Raw genomic sequence first — 22,121 nt, 5'->3', positions numbered from 1 at the left:
TTTGTTTGCGTTTTCTTCTCTGTTTTAAATTCCCAAACTTAATTAGAGCCACGGGCTTTGATAGCGACAGTGCCCCGGTCATGGGGACATCATTGCTCGGTTATAGGCTGCACGAAGAACGACAGAAAGCGTTGAATACTGCCGAGGACCTATGTAGCTTGCATGGAATCCGACAAGACGAGTGCGGCTGCAATGTCTTTAAGCCCCATCTCTTTCCACATGACCCCAAAAAGACCTTTCCCCAACACCATCCTCTCAACTGTGCTCGGAACATTTTGGGAATGAAGCGTGCACCGCACTTAATGCTGTACCGTCAATGAACATGGAGTACGCTCGCAAGGTGCGTGCAAGTGTTCTCCTGATAATTGCTGTTTCAGCTTGTAAAATGTTGCAACTGAGTTTATCTTAATATTGATATTTTGAAGTGTTGACAATGATATGATTGTAATATCTAGAACACTTAGTTGAAGGCTGATTACCGCTGTTGGGTGTGGCTGGATATTGTCGAAAAGTTAGTCCTATTGCTTTTGCCTGAATCGCGATCTTCTGCGCGATACCAGAGAGCCGTGAACCTCTGTTGACCGTCACAGCGCAACTAGATTATTTTTATATTCAAAATTAGTACCTATTGTAGCTGGAAAGAAACCTTCAATTTATGTTGCTGAAAGTTGAAACATGCTCATGCATCGATGTTTATAAATGTAGAAACATGCTCCTGCAAAGGTGTTTATAAACGTTTTATTTGAGGATCCCGTGCCGACAAGTGTGTCTTTTGTAGAGAACTGAAAACAGCAAAGTCGAGATGCGCCTACTGCCGGAGCGAGTCGATCAATGATTCAACGATTCGAAATTGATGCATAAGCATGTTTAAACTTTCAGCAACAGAAATTGAAGGTTTCTTTCCGGCTACATTATGTACTAATTTTGAAAACAAGAAGAATCCAGTCACATTGTGATGGTCTACATAGGTTCACGGCTCTCTGGTATTGAGCAGGAGATAGCAATTCTGGAAAACTGATAGAACTAACTTTTCGACACTTTCCAGTTACACCCGGCGGCGGAAATGAGCCTTCAACTAAGTGTTGTGGTCGATAAAACTGAATCATTGTAAACACTTCAAAATATCAATATTAGAATAAATTCAGTTACAAAAAGTTACAAGCTGAAACAGTAATTATAAGGAGAAAACTTGCACGTACCTTGCGAGCGTACCCCATTTCATCGATTGTACAACGTTAAGTTCGGTGCGCACTTCATTCACAAAATGTTCTGAGCACAGTCAAAAGGATGGCATTACGGAAAAGTATTTTCGGTTTACGGACGCAACCCACTGCTGCCGGAAATCGGGGTCACGTGGAAACAGCCGCACTCGCCTTGCCGGATTCCGTACAAGTACATAGGTCCCCAGAGAGTATTCAACGCTTTCTGTCGTTATTCGTGCACCTTATAACCGAGCAATGGTGTCCCGATGACAAGGGGATCGTCGCCATCGAAGCCCGTGGCTCTAATTGGGTTTGGGAGTTTAAAACGGAGAAGAAATGCAGGCACCCAACCCGACAAAGCCTCTCATCCGGGACTCACTCTTTCTAACGCTCCAGCAAGGGGGAAAGTGCCGGTTTTTGTTTTGAATTCAAGAACTTTTTTAGTATTTCTTTAAACATGGTGCCTATGAAGTACTTCATGAACCTGAAATACTATACCCGTTTTCACCTCAAGAACCGTAGTAAAACAAGATTTCCCACACTAGTTTTAAATTAGAACAATGAGAGCAAAGTTGTTTCGTTAAGCGGTGCTCACCTGATAGGCATCTGTGGAATCAGGCATTGACTCATTGCTCCCAGAACTGAAGAGCTGGCTCTGTAAAAAGAAAGTATTGTTCACCTTCCTGTGCATATTTTGTGCAATTGGAAGAGACAAGAGATATTGTTAAAAATTAGCAATCCTTATGGGGCCGTTTGCTCGAAGCGCTAACCGCGGCTGAAGTTAGCCGCAGCACCTAGGAGAGGGATTTTGAAATCACGTGACTGGCTCGGTAGGGATGCGGGGAAACATGGCGGTGCCCCAATGACGGAGCGCCGCTCGCTTTGGAACTAATATGTCGTTGTTGCTGCAATATCGGGCGCTTTAGTCAGCAACGAATTATGCAGTAGGCTTTCGCTTTGCCTTACCTGACTTATATTGCAAAGCATGAGCAATGACCTCGCCACATTTTTTAGATAATCTTTCGATTCTGGCAATTCCTAAGCCTAATGAACGCGATAATTGTCGGCATGGCAACGTCTTTGGAAAGCGGATTGCCTTGACTCAATCGGCCGGGTATTGATAGTACACAAAAACAGACAGCGTCCCAATAGACTTTTTTCTAAATTACCCAAGCATCGAGGAGAACGCTGGAAGTGTAATTCTACGGTCTGCACGCGCTGGCCTCCCTCTTATAAGAGATTCAAAGTATATAATCATAATAAGGCTTTGACGAACGCAAGTGCAAGGCAAAATTTGTTTTAGACTTTTTGCTTTTGAACAATTACTACTGCAGACGCCAGCACGTGCAACGTGTCTAACTACACTCGTAGCGTGCACCTTGGTGCTTGGGAAATTTAGAGAAAGGTTTATGGGACGCTGTCAGCTTTCGTGCGCTATCATTACCCGGCCGATTGAGTCAAGGCAATCCACTTTCCAAAGACGTTGCCATGCCGACAGCTACCGCGTTCATTTAGGCTTAGGACTGGCCAGAATCAAAAGACTATCTAAACAATGCGGCGAGGTCATTGCTCGTGCTTTGCGATTTAAGTGAGGTAAGGCAAAGCGGAAGCATACTGCACCATTCGTTGCTGACTAAAGCGCCCGATATTGCAGCAACAACGACATATTAGTTCCAAAGCGAGCGGCGCTCCGTCATTGGGGCACCGCCATGTTTCCCCGCATCCCTACCGAGCCAGTCACGTGATTTCAAAATCCCCTCCTAGGTGCTCTCGCTAACTCTAGCCGCGGTTAGCGCTTTCGAGCAAACGGGCCCAGATGTGCAAACTTTACTGTTCAAGGCTGCTAGGAGCAGTTTATGACACTAGTGTTCAATCAAAATAATTAGAGAAAAGTTGTTTCTTTAAAGTAAAAACATTATTTAAAATTGGAAGTGACTTTTACCTTCAAAGTGCTATAACTAGAGTGTACAAATACTGAATAGTAGTTTTCGAATCGAATACCGAATCGAATCAAAAAAAAAAAAAAAGCCGAATATTAAATCGAATATCGAACACTGATTTTATTTGTAGGAATTTTTTTAAAACTTGTGCTGCAAATGAGACTATGATATGTGCAGAGCATGTGCCTGGTGTAGAATATGCATCTTGTACGGAACAAAAGCAAAATTGTAAAAAAAACTTTGGTAAAAAAAATAAAAGCAGTTGCTGTTGGACGTTGACCACTAAAGATCCAATTTAATGGCGCAAACATAATCTATCTACCCTAAACGTCAAAAAAAAAGTTACAGCCACGCGTGCCTCCTCGTTAAAAGCACAACCTAACACCGCAACCTTCTTAAAAAAATATTTGTGTATCTCAGAAAAGGGACATTTTGCGATATTTGGCCTCCATTTTAAGGAAGAAAAAGGACACCGGGGATTTTATTTTGCATAAATAAACAGATAGGTGTTAAATCTGAGTAAACAGGCTTAAACAATATAATCTGAAGCAAGGAAACAAAACTTGGTTAGGTGGCGCAAGTCACCGTCCAACTGCCGCTATACATCAATTTTTCCGTCTGTCTATCCTGTTTTAGAGGGCCTTGATTTAAAAGAGGGAGCAAGCGAAACTGAAATTACGAAGACTGCTCCAGCGCAGGTTGGTCGTAAGTGTGCATGTGTTGTGTTGTCGCGTGGAAAGAAGGCAAGCAAACAAAAGAGCGACGACGCCTGCCCTGCCTGCCCGATCCCGATCAACGCTTCGGTCTTTTCGTCACCTTCTCGCAGTTCGTAATTCAAACGCGTCTATTGAACAGTTGGAAACCCTCTCAAATCTAGGCACACTATTTTTTCGTTCAGTTTTGTTCAGAATCAAAATTTGCGGCTTACAGCTCCAAAAGAACGACGACGATAACTCGGCTGGTTTCATTGGCGTGGTTAACGTAGTTTTCTTTGTGTGATCGTGCAGTCGCCGATTTCCGTGAATGCGGCAAGTGTGTTCTACATCGGCGCTCGTGAAAAACAATTAGGCATGGCGCGGCGTAACGGGATGTTTCGGTTGTAATTCAAGGGAAGATTGTGTCACGATCGTGAGTAAGTCTGCGTGCTATAAAGTTTGTGGCTTTCGTTAATTTTCTTTTTTCTAACCTGCGCGTTAGATTTTTGTGGAATGTTAGGACAAAGAGGTGTTTCTCGCATGATCTGTCTAATATCACAGCGCTTACGTCGGGAGAAAGAACGACTTTTTTGTCAGCTCCGCGCCGACCGCGCGTCTTCGTCCAACTATATTGAATATTCGAGTGACCGAATACTAGAAATTTGATTAGCGAATCGAATTATTCGGCAACTTTCTACTCGATTCGAATTCGTATATTCGAGTATTTGCACACCCCTAGCTATAACACATGAAATGCAGTATTTAAGAGTTTTTTTTTTTATTTTAAGCTGAATGTGTGTATAGGCCACATGACGTCAGATCAAGCGACATCAATTTTTCAGCGAAATTTAGTAGGGAAGCTGAATTGGTACATAGGTCACGTGACATCCATTTTTCCGCTACATTTAGCAGGAACCTTACCTTGTAGGTCACACGACGTCAGACTACATGACAAATTTTTCTGCCAGATTTAGTGGGTAAATTGAATCGGTGTGTAGGTCATGTGACATCAATTTACCCGCTAAATTTAGCGGGAAACCTGAATTTGTCTGTAGGTCACATGACGTCAGGGCACATGAAATCAATTGTCCCTCTAACTCTAGCAGGGGAACTGAATTAGTGCATAGGTCAGATGACATCAATATTTCCGCTAAATTTAGAGGGGGAAATTGAATGGTTGCATAGGTCACATGACGTCTATTTTTCCGCTAAATTTATCGAAGAGCTTTAAATTGTCTGTGGCTCTCGTGACATAAATTTTTCTGCTAAATTTAGAGGGGAAACTGAACTTGTGTAGAGGTCACATAGCAGCAATGTCCCCACTAAATTTAGCGGCAAATGCACGGATGGATGAACAACATTTTAAGATTAGAGGGTAATGTTAAAAAGCACTTAATTTTCTTTAAAAAAAAGCTGCTCACCTGATGCGCATTTCTGGAAACAGGCTTTGACTAGCAATAAATTGTAGCCCCAGGACTGAAGCGATGTTTCAGTAATGCTTCCTGCACAAACAATTAAAAAAAAAGTAAAAACACAAGCCCCAAAATTTTCCTGCCATTCTCCTTCCCCTGCTTTTCTGTGCATCTAATTTAGTTCAACCCTTGGCAAATCCTAAAGATTTCGAAGTGCTTATCCTACATCTTTCTGTTAGGGCCCGGTTCATGTTGCAGAAATTTGGCCAAATGGGTAACCCTGATCATTAATTGTTCGCCGAGACACTTTTCCTTTTACTCCATCCTGTTCTTGACAGCAGAAACTACTCTCCCTTGACCACAGTCATTAAAGGGATACTGAACCGAAATTTGGATTTCGCAAAATAATGCTGTAGAAGCGTTGAACGAGACGCTACGAACTGCAGAACATCACTCAAACATTGATATCTCAAACGGATGGCCATACTTTTGGAAATTAAGGGCGCGATCAAGCGAGGTCTTTGACGTAATTGTCCTACGGGAAAATTTGAGAATAAGGGGAAGCGGCCTCGCTTCTCTGCTCCTTGCTTCGGTTCACCAACTCGACACGAGACGTAGCGAGGTGGAGAGGGAATGGGAATCGTGACGTGCCTTGTCTCGTCGGCCTTGTCAGCCATGTTCAATCGCGAATTTCTTTTCTAAAAATACGGCAATCTGATAGAGATATTGCTGTATGAGTGATGTTTTTGGGTTTTGCAGCGTTTCGCCTATCCGTCCAGCCTTGTTTTGTGAGCTCGAAATTCCGATTCAGTATCCCTTTAAGGAATTTTCAGATCATACACAGGTGGTTGGCGTTGCCAATACCAGCGCATGTTTGAGCATGGAATGAGCAGACGTCTGCAATCTGCAATGTCTGATCTACAGGAAGTTTCTGTTTTACCAAGACTCGTACCATTCCACTGTCAAAGAAAGGAGCAGGCACTGTTAATAAAAACTTTCTTTCATTACACTCTTTTAAAGAACAATTGCTCTTTCTTATGATCTAATGATCATATTAGGATAATTGACAAATAATGGTAGATTCACATGATGGATCGAATCGCAATTTTCATCCGTGGACCGTTTGTCACGTTACCATCATGTCGGCTATTCCTACGATTTGCTCCTCGTCAGCGGACGCCCAGACTGTAAGGGCAGAGTGCATTTTCACGCGCAGATTTCTGGCGGGTGAGTAACAGTAAAAGCGTTTATGTACAGTAGAGTACCAACAGCACAGCAATATTTTTGTTTTCGAATAAGCCAAACAACGATAGTGCACCACTGTGTTTTGTCATTAGCTGTTTCATTTTGTCGAGCCATTCTTATTTTCCACTCGTGAAAGAAGCTGCAAGAACTTTACCCAGTTGATGCGCCGCAGGTTCTGGTACTCCTCCAGGTCGGTGTCAAGAAGCTTATGTGAAAACTTGCCTAGCACGCTGCAATCTTTCCTGCACGTCCACCCAGTTTTCCACCCAGCAAGACCTTTCTTACGGCTGTAGTGTGCTGAACAGTGGTGCACAAGGAAGCAATGCGTAAAGGCATTTTCAATTGCCTCTCCGCGACCCCAAGACTTAATCACTTTAATGCTGAAGCCTTCTGGAGCAGGACTGTACTTGTGTCATGTGGTTAGTAGAGCTAGTGGTGCTTCACGCTAAGCCTGTCACAATGCTTTGTCTCGCTCGGTATGTAAAAGCGGCACACAATGATTCTTTTTCATGATAGCACCGTGATCGTAGTCGAAAACATCACTTCTGACCTTGGAAGACGGTGCCACAGTGCGATGTTGGCCTTTTGTGGAATGGCAGGGCCGCGAAAAGGTTCAGTCTGTCCTCGCCGTCATCAGCTCGTCTCCTCCATGTGGACGCACTTGGGGGACTGACGTTCCGTGGACGTCTTGCAAGTGATCAATCCATCTGCAGATAAGCTCGTCGTGTGAATCGGTCATAAGTAGACTGCAAAATATGTACTCACTTAAAATTTCTGTTGACGTTGCCTGCACGTCATGAAAGTGTGTCTTGTATCCAGTTAGATATTCTCGAAGGAACGAGGAAAATGCATAATAATGTTGCACATTGTTCACCGTAACCACTCAACGTTTTTCTTTCCTCTAGCTTTTTTTTTTTATTTTTTTTTAAATTTTTATTGCACGTACGGCCCAGGCCACACATGTTTCTACAATCAGTCACCATCCTTAAAAACCTGCACAATAAAAAAATGCGTGCTGGCATCTCTAAGCAGCTACGAAAGCTACAACGAGAGGTATGCTCAGAACAAACCTGGGATGCCCAAAAAGAAACAAGGGGTAAGGTATGGTGCGCGGATGCGCTACACTCATCCTAAACGGATTAGGGACGGCTTTATAGACCGTTTTACTGAAAGAGGGGGAGAGAGAAAAGGGGAAAGGGCTACCGGCACTTTCCCCCTTTCTGGTTGTGTAGATAGAGTGAAAGTCGCGGATGAGAGGCTTGGCCGGTGTTGGGTGTCTGCAGTGCCCCAACTTCGTTCGCACCTTCTTTTCTGTTTTAAACTCGCACACTTAATTACAGCTAGGGGCTTCGATGACAACAGTCCCACAGTCATCGGGACACCATTGCTCGGTCATAGGGTGCTCCAATAAAAACAGAAAGCGTTGAATACTGTCTGAAGACCTATGTAGCTTGCAAGGAATCCGGCAAGGCGAGAGCAGCTGCAATGGTCTTTAAAGGCCCGTTCACACTCTTGCGACCGAGTAAGACCGAGAGAGACCAGACCGCTTTTTAAGCCTCTTGCGATCCCTTAGGACCACCTCCGCGCTGCAGCCCATCCGGTCCTAAGAAGTCGCAAAAGGCTTAAAAACCAGTCTGGTCTCTCTCGGTCGTACTCGGTCGCAAGAGTGTGAACGGCGTTTAAGCTCCATGCTTTCCACATGACCCCGGTTTCAGGCGGCAGTGGATTGCGTCCGTGAACCGAAAAGGCGTTTCCTCAACGCCAACCTCTCGACTGTGCTCGGAACATTTTTTGTGAATGGAGTGCGCACCGAACGCTGTATCGCCAATGAACATGGGGTACGCTCGCAAGGTGCGTGCGAGTTTTCTCGTGATAACTGCTGTTTCAGCTAGTGTAATTTTGTAACTGAATATATCTTAATATTGATAATTTGCAGTGGTGACTGGCTCGATTTTATCGTCTACAACACTTAGTTGAAGGTTCGTTTCCGCCGCCGAGTGAGGCTGGAAATTTTAGAAAGGGTAGTTCTATCGGTTTTCCTGAATCGCGATCTCCTGCGTGATACCAGAAAGCCGGCAAAAGCGCTCCTTGGAGTGGCGCTGGTGGGTTGTTTCCATTGATGGGGCGCTTTGAAACGCTGGACGGTCGCTGCAGGGTATGGCAGTTTAGCTCTGAAATGAAAGGCACTTGGAAGTGATGGCACCGTCTCTCGAGCTTACACAATTAAGGCTGAACCGCATGTACGCGATTTAGCAAGCGACGAAGATTTCTCACTGTAGCTCGGTTTTTCGATTTCTAGAAAACGTTGCTCATCGCCTTGGTCGCTTGTTCCCGCCGTTTTTGTGTGATTCGCCTCGTCGTACGGCTGATCGAGCGATTGCGAAAAGGGTTGCCATCATTTGTCTCGTTGCTCGCTAAATTGCTTACATGCGTTTTATCAGGCACGTAGCCAGGGGGGGGGGGGGGGAGGCATGGGGCCCGACCCCTCCCCCCCAAAAAATCTTCCATTTTGCTGGGGCCTCCTCTCCTCTCTACCCCTCTTACAAAATTTTGAAAGGAGCGAGCCCCCCCCCCCCCCCCCCCCCCCCTTTCCGAAACAAAATCCTGGCTACAAGCCTGCGGTTTATACTTTATGGTTGTCGGCAGTTGCGAAAATGTGAAGCTTGAATTTTATCGAGGGCGTTGCCCTTGCCGACTGTCAGACTGGTGGGAAAACTTTGGGTTTCAGTGAAATACCACCATATGATTTCTCGCTTGCTTATGAAGTGAGGAGGTGGTGGTTTGAAAATCAGTTCATGGTCTTTAGAGGAAGTTGTTTAAAACACCTTTTTTCTGTTTCTTTTGTCTCTACTCATTGCGCATTTTTGTTTTTTTCTTCAAACCTTCTCAATCAAGTATTGTCAGAGGGTTAGTAAATAAGCGCAACATATACAGGATTTTGTATAGAAAGTCAGTGCCCCAGTCGAGAAAGAACTCTTTATGCTCTCCGCAAACAACATCATCAATACAGACCCTACTTCTAAAGGCGCACGTCACGCATTGTTTCGAGCAGTTTCCGAAAACAAAAAACGAACTAGAATCCAACCCCCCACAGTGGAAGCGAATACGCTTCCACTGTGGGGGGTTGGATTCTAGTTCGTTTTTTGTTTTCGGAAACTGCTCGAAACAGTCATGGGTTCTGCAAAACACACCGCCTAGCTAGGCGATACCAAGACACCACGCGATTTGCAGCAGTCAAGCCTTGTTTACCGATCTACGAGATGAAGCTCCGATATAATCACCAAGTGCCTCGCTCGGCCGCCCCAGCTGCCTCCGGTGGAACCTTTGTCTCTGGGTGCCTTCCCGCAATCTGACTGCTCGCTCAATGACAGATCGGTTCCGGGACTTCCTTGGCAAAAGCTCGAGGGCCATCCAATGCGGAACGCACGTGTGCGACAAGGAACCGCTCACGGTCGCTTTCACGCCGCCTGCACACACAAGAACACGACATAAACGCTCCGAACAGAAAGGACTGAAGAAGTAAAACGAATCGGCGAGCACTCACCAATTAGACTCAACTCCACAGCTGGTTCCACGGGCCCGCCGGCACCTAATACACCTCCTTTTTCCAAGAACGTTCTTCGATGTTCTTTTCCGAAAGATTAGAAGCGCCCAACGTTACGCCCTAAAGTTTGAAACTCGCTTTGTTTTTGTGTTTTGTTACGATGGTGATGGCGATGCGGCGATGCTCGTTGGTTCCGCCACCGTGGCTCCGACCAAGCTCATTTGACGCAACATAAATATGCTTGCTTTAGTCAACTTAATTTCAAATTTTCATATACAGAAAGTTGTTTTAACATTTATATAATTATTTGTAATAAACCATGTTGTAGTGCATTGTGTACTAAACTGAAGCTTGGCCAGGCTTGGCCAGCTCGGCTTCGTTTCAGTTTATCATGGCGGCGACCACCACTATCCATGTAGCGTGCTCGACCTATTTGCTGTGCATTGGTTGTCTTGTTATCCACCTCCTGCGATCTGCATCAGCAACAAGCATGCTATATTGTCAGCTCGCCGGAAAGAATATCCAGTCTTCATGGAAGCCAGGCCCCCACTAGGGTTGCTCGGACGTCGTCGGCACCCACGAACCGACTCGGCAAGCCTCACGTCGTTGCTTGGTGCCTCCAGGTTTCCGGCGATGGACCCCCAGGCCCTGGCCTCAGCCGTATATGACGTAGCCGTTGAAAAACAATTTACGACAACGCGGTGTCTTTGGAATGCATAACTACGATCAGTGGCTCTTAAAACCTCAGTAGCCTCCCTTCAATGGTGAGCTCTTCGATGTGAACGCTCTTACCTTCAGCGTCCGGAGACTGCTGCGATTTTCCGACGAGAACGGATGTCTTTTCTGGGCTCCGCAAACATTAAAAACTGTACGTGATACTGGTATAAATATCGCCTCGCACTGTCGGCCCGCCGCAGCACGTCCAGCGAGAGATCGGCTTGCTCGAGTCTCGTTCTGTGAGCGGAGCGCCCGTTTCTGCTTCGAATATGGCTTCAGCCGACACCGCCGCTTCGCAGCTCACCAATATCTCTGCATCCATCCTGAGCCAGGACGTGAAAATCCCCCTAGAGGGAGATGAGCTAGGTGGGAAATGGATCACCCCTGTAAAGCCCCGCAAATCTCGTCTTTCGGCCCACCCCAACCCCGAACTTCACGCAGTTATAGTGCATCTCCCAATCCTTCCTGCTGGCGCAGCTGTGCAACCTCTTGGCGTTTTGCCGGCGTTCTTGCAAGCCGCACAGCTTCCCGCACAGCCCCTTCACGCAAGAAAAATGGACACAACAGGTTCAGCCATCATCACCTTCATCGGAACCCATGTCCCTTACACAGTGTACTACCGCCGCCTCGAATTTCGCTGCCGTCCCCTGAAACCTCGAGCCCATCATTCCCACAACTGTCTCGAGTATGGGCACCGTACGCTGGCCTGCCCGGGCAAACAGTGACGCTGCCCCACGTGTTCCACCACCCTGGCCCACCCGGACGAATCTCATCCCTGCACACCCTGGTTTGCCTTGCTTCAACTCGCAGTGTGGTTCTCAAACAGGGCACTTGGTCCCGAATAAGCTGCTGCACCTTCACTCACTCCACGAGACGCATCCCTCAACAGTTCTAGCGGTATGTAAAGCGTGGATGCAGGATTCGGTTTATGACAGTCACATTGTCGATTGCTACGGTGGAGCACACTGCTTACAGAAAAGATTGTGCTAATAACTGTGGAGGTGTGCTAGTCGTGGTACCTTTACCATTACCCTTTTGGTGACGCCGTAACCTGAAGGTGGAACCTCCCACAAGCATGGCAAGGTGTTGCTATGCTGTGCGTGATGCCCGGCTTCCGTGAAAGCTGAGTCCTATGATTTGCCCAGCGTGCCACTGGTGCTGATTAACACAAATTAATTAAATGTGTGCATACTAGAAGTCTTCCAGTTTAGTCGCTCAGAATGCAGTGTGTACCCTGGAACCATCTCCAGTGGCCCAAACGCTCGACAGTTCAACGGGGCAGTGTGCTCAGTGCCATTGTTCTCAACATGTTTATTAATCGTGATAATGCCTGCCTGATATCGACTCCCCTGCTGCTACGGATGACCAGGAACCACGAGGGTTTGCAGAACAACATCGACAAGGTCTACTATAAACAACCACCTATGCTTCTTCACATAGCATTTTAAGTAGTTTTGTCCAAAACGTGCGGAACGCTGGGTCTTTTACTTTGCGTATCCAGTCGATGAATGAATGAATTTGGAGTTTTCTGGCGCCGCAGCAAGCGTATCCAGTGGAACCGGCCATAGCACACTTAGGTGTTTTCCACAGCCCTGGTCCTACCACACCTAAAGTATTGGAGCTCCATATGAGACTCCTATGAGGTTGATCTTGTAAGATCAGGTGAAAGTGTTCAGCAAAAGAAGGCAGCTTACGCTATTCTTCGGCAGCCAAGCTCTTTACGGATCACTCACTGCTCTGACATTGGCTGGAATTCTGGCCTTTCACTGGTGGGCCAGAGGTGACCTCAAGTGTGGCCCTTAAGTGGGTCATCTTATTCTGCCTCCTAGACAACGTTGTGGAACTGCAAGGTCACGTGACAGCACTGAAGGGATTTGTTCGCAAGAATTGTGCCGGTGCCTTTCAACCGTTTCCTACCATAGAGCAACAACATTCCTTCTTGGTGTGGTCTTCACTGTTCTGGCAATATCTCTTCGTGCACTAATGCAGAACCCCCCTAACAATCATCACAAGGTCGAAAACTTCTGTAGGCATGCAACTCGTCAGCTTCACCCTCAGTGAAGTGAAGCAGTGCCTATGTGCTTTACTGGGAATTATGAACTTTCACTTAATTTCTATTCGGTTTTTTCCATCGCCCCTTTTATCTGTTCCTTTTGCAGGGTACGGTAAGGTTCTTGGTAGCCCTTGGCCTCTTTACTATAAGGAATTGCTTTTAGCAGGATTAAACGTTAAAAGCACATTTAACGCTTTTATCCTCGACTATAGTATGCATTGACACACAACTGTATGCAATTTTATTCTACCTATCACTGTAAACAATTTTCGCACCATTTTACGGAAAAATTTGCTGGTTCGATATAGCAAAAAAACGGGTTTTATGTCCGTTAACTAAGAAACGGACACAGAGTCCGTCAGAATTACGACAAAAGTGTTTGTAGAATTACGGAATTTTTTTACAGTGTAGCTAATATCGAAAATCCGCAGTAGAGTGCATCTAGGTTAATTTGCAACCTGTATAAAAGAACAAATAACGCGGCAAAAATAATTTGTTTGCTATACCTTTAAAAGGGTAAGGAAACGAAATTTTAGCGCCGATCTTTCTGCATAAATACGGCCTAGGGACAGGCATCACCTCGGAAATATCAATATCGCGCTGTAAAACACAGGAGAACTAATTTTAAACCTAATTAAACGATTTCAAATTCACATCTGGTGGATGGTGGGAAAGTTCTCGTGACATCACTTGTGGCATAGGAGCAGCGCCGTTCTGTGGCAATACGGCGTGCCGGCAGAATTGGCCTAGGCCTGAACGCGTTTGCAAAGCCTTGGCGGAGAAAGCCAAAGCGTAGGTGGCCACAGTGAGCTCGTTCTCGTTGCGGCTCTTTGTACGACACGACCCGAGCATGCTTCTGGCACGGCCGATATTAGTTGCTGCGTGCTGCAGGCCGACGTTAAAAAAAGATATGTTTGATCTACGAGAGTGTCAGCAAGAGCCACGCAAATACCTGTTCACACTCGGAGCGGACACGCGCGTTTGATCGAAGTGCTGGATTCGCTCTGTTAGACCGCGTTTCGCTAAGCGCTTCTGGACCTATCTGTTACGATTGCAACTCGATACTGACATGACACTCGGCAAAGAAAGGTTGGACAGACATCGCGTAACTCCCACGAACTGCTATAGCTCGACAGTGACGTAGCGTCGCGTCAGAATAAAAATAGCATACAAATAACAAAGTGTACGTACCGTGTCGCGAAGGTAATCCGTATGGCGTTATTTGAGCTCAATATCAAACAAAACACGGAGATGGAATCAATGAGAGTCCCTTTTCGACGAGAGCGTTCGTCACCGCTGTCTCGGAAAACAAGGAGATCGAGATGATAAGGGGAAAAAATTGACCTCTGAAATTTAGTTCAGGGATCAAACTATTCATCCGGGAAGGGTCCACAAGGGTCACGCGGGCATGTTCCATTCAGCAGGCCAGCCGGTCATGGGCAGACGGTCTTGGCCAAGGACCGCCGGAGCAGCGGTGCGCCGAGTCGGTGTTGCTGCTAGGCCTACTATATACTGTCGAGCTCGCTTGGTCGGTACAATCGTAGCCGTTGTAGCACTTCTAGGGTGTTTGTGGATCCTGCGTTCTTGATCATCGTGGTCTGTTTCAAGTACTCCTTCCTTTTTTCTTGCTGGTTGAAGTCGGGACGCACGAGAAGAGCACGTAGAAAAATAAATGTCCGTTGGTCGTCGCTACCAGTAACTGAGCGACGCTGTCGGCCATGTTTTATTTGATCGTAAAAAGTGCGTACGACAGCTTCAGAGCTGTCGTAGGATTCTGTCGTAACCCGCGCAAAAGTTACAATTTCGTTTCGAGAATACAGGTTTTCTCTCAAATTTGTCGTACGCACTTTTTTCGTCATAAGTTCGCTGTGAGAACCCGGCCTCAGAGCTGGTTCTGTCAGTGGTGCCGTGGTTGCCGACTTACCGTGGTGCAGAGCGCGTGCAGCCCTTGCACATCTCAAACTGCCTCGTTGTCACAGGTCGTAAATCGTCGACGTGCCACCAAGTGGCAACGCTCGAAACCACAACATCCACACCGTAGCCTTCCCCGTCTGGCACAAGTGACGTCACGAATGCACCCAATATCCCAAGACGCATCGCGCTCTCCGATGGCTGATTTTTAAGCGCGCGCCCAATCGGGCCCCTCAGGGTGAAAATATAGCCACCCGTTCAAAATACAAACGCGCGATTATGATTTACGGATATCATTGATCATATTAAACCTATTTCTGACCATAATAGGTGTATTTCAAGTTTCGATTCAGTATCCCTTTAAATGCTTAACGCCTGGAGCTCAGAAGAAAAGGTCGAATGATTTCATTGGCATGATATATTACGGCTTCACTCAACAAACTCCCTATCATTGTGATAAATTTATCGTTGCGAGAGAAGACTAGTTGGGAGTTTCGCACAAATTAATAGATATTTAATTTTTTTATTCTTCGAAGTCATTAGCTGTTTGGAACAACTTTCCAAAAACCATTGATGTTACAAAATTGTACTTATTTATTGATAATTTACGAGTGGCACCAATTTGAAAACATTTTATAATTATAGAACTTGATATATTTTAGTTGATGTATTGTTTCGTGCTTCGTTAGAATGCTGTTCTTAATAGATATCATTTTGTCTTTCGATATTGTACGCTCTTGCTTAGACTCGAAATAGACAGGAAAATATTTTATTACAAAATACATCATCAAATAAATTTCGTTTTTTTTTTAATGAACGAATATATAAATGGAGTCTTGGACAATAGCACCAGGAGTTGCCACTCAGTGTCACTAACGTTATTTTTCATATCAAGAAGTAGAACACTATTTTCTTTCGATGAGTTATATATTATCACTAAATAAAAATTCCCGAGACAAGGAAACAAAAAAAACACCACCAAAACAGCGTCTGAAAACACAGCTCAAATTTGATTTCCACGAGAGACCATTTTATATGAAGCGGAATGACCGCCATCCCCCTCCCCATCATCAGAACCTACATCCGTCAAACACAACGTCATCAAAGTGGAACGAACTTACCAACACTGCTTATAACGTTGTTGACAGGTGAACTACCTGATAACGGGAAGAAAGGGGGGGGGGGGGCGGGTACGCCCTATTGAAAAAGCCAACACAAGCAGGTTCGAGCATCCAAGATTTATGCTGGGTTATTGCACCAGCAGGCCCAGCTTGCCGTGGTCAAGCTGGTCCCAACACACGCTGGTCCTAGCATTCCAGCTTCATGGTGGTCCCACATTTAGCTTCATGCTGGGTGTGCGCTCCAGCATGCCCAGCTTGCTTTGCTGTTCAAGCTGGTTGGATGCTGGGTCGTGCTGGGTGACTGCTGGGCGAATGCTGCGACAAACTTTTGCTGGTCCTAGCATTTAACCAGTTTAACCAGTTTAAATTAATACACAGGATAAACAAGCCAAACTCTTCAGAAAAGCCAGCTCGGCATTTAATTTATTATTTTCTTATTCGCGGCTTGCTCACGTGAGCTCAGATGCTACAGATCCTCTTCCCTGACACTGTACTAACCAACGCAGAGACAGTTGTGCTCGGTGCAAGACAAACAATATTATTAGAACTAGATTGCTTATCTCTCAACACGATAAATACTAGACACAGGCCAAAAACAAACAATAACAATAAAAAATACTACACGAATGAGAGAAGCGAACCTTGGTTCGGCAAGTAAGGGGGGCGAAGCGGCCTCTTGCTTAGTCGGCAGAGGCGAGGAAATCCGTGTGGCTTGGATGAAATTGGCGATACTCTTCGGCACCACCGTAATTCACGAGCACACACATATTTGAAGACACGAAGCGACGCCTCAGGAGGGGCGTCCGACTTCCTCCCGCGCTGAACGAACTGCCGCTCGCTGTCTCCTCAAATCCCGCATCGGTTGCACCGCCGTTCAAGTAGACCCCAAACAACGCACAAACAGCCGTCCCTTCGAAAATCTGCCCAAGATAGCCGAACGGGTTTTAAAATTTTCCGTTCCTACCACTCTCTCACTCTCCTTTTCTCGCACACAAAGGAAGCTCGCAGCGCCTGAAGCGCCCGGTAGTCTACCGAAAACGAGAAAACAAAAACAAGACGTGGCCTCGTCCTCGCCCCAGTCGACCTTGGCGCGCGCGCTCCCAGCTATGCCAGTTCGACAAGCTGTAGCCGACCTTGACGTGCGCGCTTCCAGCAAGACCAGCATGACCGGCTCGAAGCAGCTTGTGCCAGATTAAGAACCAGCTAAAACCAGCTTGACCATCTTGAACCAGCTTGACAAGCTTGAACCAGCTTGACAATCTTGAACCAGCTTCAGTACCAGCTCGAACCAGCTCAAGCCCCAGCTTGCCCAGCTGCAGTGAGAGCTCGAACCAGCTTGAACCGGCTTGACCAGCTCGAACCACCTTGATTACCACCTAGACCGGCTTGAACCAGCTCGAACCAGCTTAAAAACACGCAAAATCAGCTTGATTTCCTTGCTGGGTTTTTCAATAGGGCGTTCCCTATTGAAAAATCCACCAGCCCGGGTCTGGTGTGTACCTGACGTTTACATCAGAGCGGAAATTCAGACACGGGTCTTGGCGTGTTCTGGTGTCCTGGTGTGTTCTAGTGTCCTGACGTGTTCTAGTATCCTGACGTGTTCTAGTGTCTTGACGTGTTCTAGTGTCTTGACGTGTTCTAGTGTCTTGACGTGTTCTAGTGTCTTGACGTGTTCTAGTGTCTTGACGTGTTCTAGTGTCTTGACGTGTTCTGATGTGATCCGGCCGACCTAGTGTCTTCTGGGGTGACCTGGTCATGCATGCACAATATAATTTAGATGCAGAAAGGACTGTTGATGACAACAGCTAGCAAATTGTGCAAAAAGACTGCTAATTTTTTACAGGTTTAAGTGTTCATTCTGCCATGAAACAAAACTACAAAGACAAAGAGAATGGAACTTACTATTTTATTTTTTTCCCAAAATGCAAAACTCGCAAACATTGTCCTGCAGACTGGGCTGTCCATGGCTCTTTTCTTCCATGCCACTTTTGCCAGCACATCTGGATGGCTAAGATGATGGCTTCGGCAAGTCGGTATGTCGTGATAAAACCTGCAGCGCATAAAAAGAAATACACGAGCAGTTATTCATAAAAAAACCTGAAAATAATAAAATCACAACTACAACAGTAAACAAGAGGTTATGTCGTGTCGAGCCTGATAATCAGTCAATTTATCACTCGGCCCGCCCTCCCACGTTCTATCTGATTTTGCCTACCTGTGGGCAACATAATACAGTCAAACCTGACTATATCAAACTCTCAAAAAACCGTCTACCACTTTGATATAGCGGGCAATTCTCTATAGAAGTTTTAATGAATTTGACAACGAACAAGCACGCCACATTTAGAAAAGTTGTTCACGCTCGAAGGGGCATCTGTACATCATGAGGGACGCCGACTGCAGTTATATAGTGGCCGCTTCTTCGTTTACCCGCTCGCCCTCTCCACCCACAAGACTTTTTTTTTACTCCTGGGCGGCCGACGCGGCTGCTCAAAAGTAAAAAAGCCAGCTTTCTCTGCAAGCTGAATCTCTCACAAGGATGACTCTCATGCAGGGGGAAAGCCAGCTTGCAGAGCTAAACAGCGCTCTTGGCAGATCGGTCCATGGGGAGACGCTGCAATTTTCGTTCGATGTAATTGCATTTTTCGCTATGCATTTTTATTGCAGCTACCAGTCCATTTACAAATAGTTTAAGGGCACAAGGTAAGTCCTATACTCCCCATGCATTTGAGGCCATGTTGAGGAACAGTTTTCTCGGTGACTATTAGGAGTATTTCTGTCATGCATATATCATTTTGTTCGAAATATTGTGTTTTATCCACTGAACTAGAATTATTTGAACCAATCTAAAATAAGTTTTTTTTATATTTTTTTATTCTAGTACTGAAATTTTAGTTTTTTTCATCTATTAAAAACTTTCTAACTCAAAAACTGCTAGGTGCACATTTTTAATTTTAGTCCAGTATTTTTGAACACCCATGTATGTGGTAGAAATATAAAATCAACCCTCTTTAATGTCAGGTTAAGGAAAAAATGGTACCTATGTACTAAAAAACACTGTTTTGAGATAATTGAGTTTAAAGTAAAAAAAACTGGTGAATAACAAATTTCTATTGGCACCAACAGCCTTACAGTAATTGTTTCAATAACCGCCAGCTTGAAAGGCATCGCTAAAGCCATATCTTCGCCTTTAGGCATATCGCCTTGCTTGCCGGGCCTCTTTTGTGACCTGCCATGTCGCTTGGTCCGTAAAGTATATTAGACTGATGTCAACTTCCCTCAGCCACTTGATGGCTTTCCAAACAGGGTTCCATCCACAAAACTTCAAAACATTGGCTTGTGCAATGCTGCCACCATTGAATAAAGGAACAGCATTCAATGGCGCCATTTTGTCGTTATGAAAACACAAACACTTGAATGTACACACGCTACACACCTGGGAAAAACGTGCGCAGCGTCTCGTGATTGTCTTGGTTGAAAAAAAGCTATGCAATAGTTGCGAAATAATTTTTTTAGATTATCTGTTACTGGACAAGCTTTTATGTCTTGTGTTGAATTTGTTTTGTTGGAGAATTCATCGATAAACAGGGAGTGTATCCCAAAAAGAGGCGTAGTCACCTGCTACTTGCTTTCGGAAGAAGTGATTTTCAGCCCGAAATATAGCTTTCCAAAAACACTGGGACAATGGAAAATATGCAAAAAGAACTAAACTTTTCAAATTGCGAAAAAAACTAAAATCAATTTTTTTTTCAATTTTACCTTACCATGTGCCCTTAAATTAACCGGGTTCGATAATATCAGGTTTGACTGCAGATCGAACATCGTGGCCAAGCTCCCAGTGAGCAAAGAAAGCGCTGCACCCCGAGTGGCATTTCTCCTGCTCTGTCCAAATTCACCTTGTCTGACCTCTTAGTGCCTCTCACTGTACATGTGTGCTGCACTAGGCAAAATGAACAATAGGTTCATAAAAATCCCAAATCATAGTAAATCATAACTCACACTATACAAACATTATGTCTGCCATAAAAGTTCCGACGAGTCACACGCTGCTCATCTACAGCATGTGACTCGTCGCAACTTTAATGGCAGACCAACTACACGCTGTACAAATATCCCCATAACCAAATCTTTTTTTTTTATGTTCAGAGCTAGGCCCAGCAGCCACAACAGGTGCTGTGCCCTTCCAGGTTGATCAGAAATACCCACCTGGTGTGGTAGGGGCTGTTTTCTCACCACACCCTCCTAGAGAAGACGCCTGCAGGCTTGCCCTGACACACCCTTGTCAAAGAGCTCCGCAGGCTCCCACAGTGATCGGCTGACCATTCTGAGAGAGCGGCCAGGAGTGGCAGCCTTTTCCACGGCATGTGTAAATGCTGCCTCTCGCATTTTGATGCCAGGTCCAAGATGAATCTGCAGTGAATAACACTCTCAAGAAAATGCACAAAAAGTGGAGAAATACAGGCAACACAAATGGACTCTGCACTTTCGTCTGCAATCATGTTCCTGCTTTGTTTCACTGAAATGCTGAACTGTAGATATATATAAAAAAATGAAATAAATTAAAGGGGCACTCTCTAGTATTCCAGGATGGCCTATTTATGTTCCTAACTCAACCTATGTGCTCTAACATCCCACAAGTCCAAAACGTACAATCATGTGTGTCCTATTTTTTTATTAAAAAATGTGATCAAAGATAGCGAATGCGGTTGAACCGAATCAATGCGAATAGGGTGGAACGGCGAAAGACACTTGTCAGTCAATTGCAAGCGAGGGCCTCTTGTGCAGACGAGCAGGGCTGGTTGGCTGCTTGTCCCGACGTGAAGCTATCGCTTGTGATTGTCTGATGAGCCCCGTTCGTTCCTCATCTACATTCGGCCGGGTTCAGTGCCGCCATTTGTATGTCTGAGATTCACTATCTTTTATCACATTTTTATTAGTGAACTAAGCTGCACATGATTTAAACTTAAATATTTGGGATGCTTAGAGCACATAGAATGTGTTACGGCCATAAATAGGCCGTCTTAGAAAGCTCCCGAGCGCCCCTTTAAGAAAAGTAATTTCAGCTTTGGAATATGCATTAAGAAAGGAGGTCCATTATGGCTGTACACATCAAATACTAATAATGATATAAAAAAATTGTTTCATGAAAGCTTGACTTTAATGAACCATTTGACAATTTTTAAATTGGACATCGCCAAATATGAAGGAAGTATACTGCTGTGCACTCCCATGTTTTGTACAAATACTTGCAACCTCAAGCAGCCGAGCAATGTGAAAACAAAACAAAACAAACCTTTGGCTCCACTTTATGACAAGACAAGAAAAAGAAAACACGAATGAGTGTGCTATTACCAAAGCTCACTACCTTCCCTTTCTGTGTTCTGAAAGAGGCATCAATATGTCTCACCAGTCAGCTGCTTATCAGCTGACAAAGAGGACGTGTTTTCCAGAGCTCCTGCGAAGCTAAGCAATATTTGGTGTATTTAGTTTAGTTGCGAGTGTGCTTTTTAAAGTAGCGATAGATAGGCTTGCTTGTTAGATCTGCTTCATTGGTGGTGTTGCACGCTAAAGGCAAGGAGCACACCCCATTGGGGTTGATCCTCCAGGTTTACCACCCTGCTGTAAAGCATTTTTGCTCTAACTCTGGTGGTTTTATGAGGTAGCAGAAAGCAGTTTTTAAAGTAGCGATAGGATAGTTGGGTTACAGCAGGCTTTTTAGGTAGGGTCACAAGACCAAACCACCTGCACGTTTGAAACTTTTGGCGGGCTAGTTGGTTTTGTGGACAGGGACGTTACCCAGGCTTTTTTGGTTTTGGTGCGATATTTTTCGTGGGGTCGCGCTGTGTGTCCGTAGGCAATGGTGAATATGCGAAGGAAGAAAAATGCGCAGGCTAATGTAAAAGGGGGACTCGATGTAGAATCTGAGGAGTGTGGCCGTTGGTGCTGCATGATGGAGTAGGAGCTCAAAACTGTAGCAGAAGCCGAAGAGTGCTTCAAAAAGCAAAATCGGCCACTATCTCAAAATTTTTGAAATTAAGCGGAGTTGCCCTTTAAGTGACCCAAATATTAACCGGCAATGCAATTTGTCACTACGTATTGCGCCATCTAGCGGCTGCAAAATAAAAGACCGGGTAGGCCAGGACAGCCCGGATCGCAATGACTGCAGGCGGGTGCATTTAGAAACCAAGTGTGAATGTGGCATTTTGGATCGGCATGAGCCTTTTTGGGAACCGTTCTTCTTAAAAGTAAGTCCCGGCTTCACGTCTTCATGAACCCAGCGG

The sequence above is a fragment of the Ixodes scapularis genome, unplaced genomic scaffold (genome assembly GCF_016920785.2).
Source record: "Ixodes scapularis isolate PalLabHiFi unplaced genomic scaffold, ASM1692078v2 PGA_scaffold6__148_contigs__length_123643588, whole genome shotgun sequence".
Lineage (NCBI taxonomy): Eukaryota > Metazoa > Arthropoda > Arachnida > Ixodida > Ixodidae > Ixodes > Ixodes scapularis.
This window is presented reverse-complemented; position numbering follows the sequence as displayed.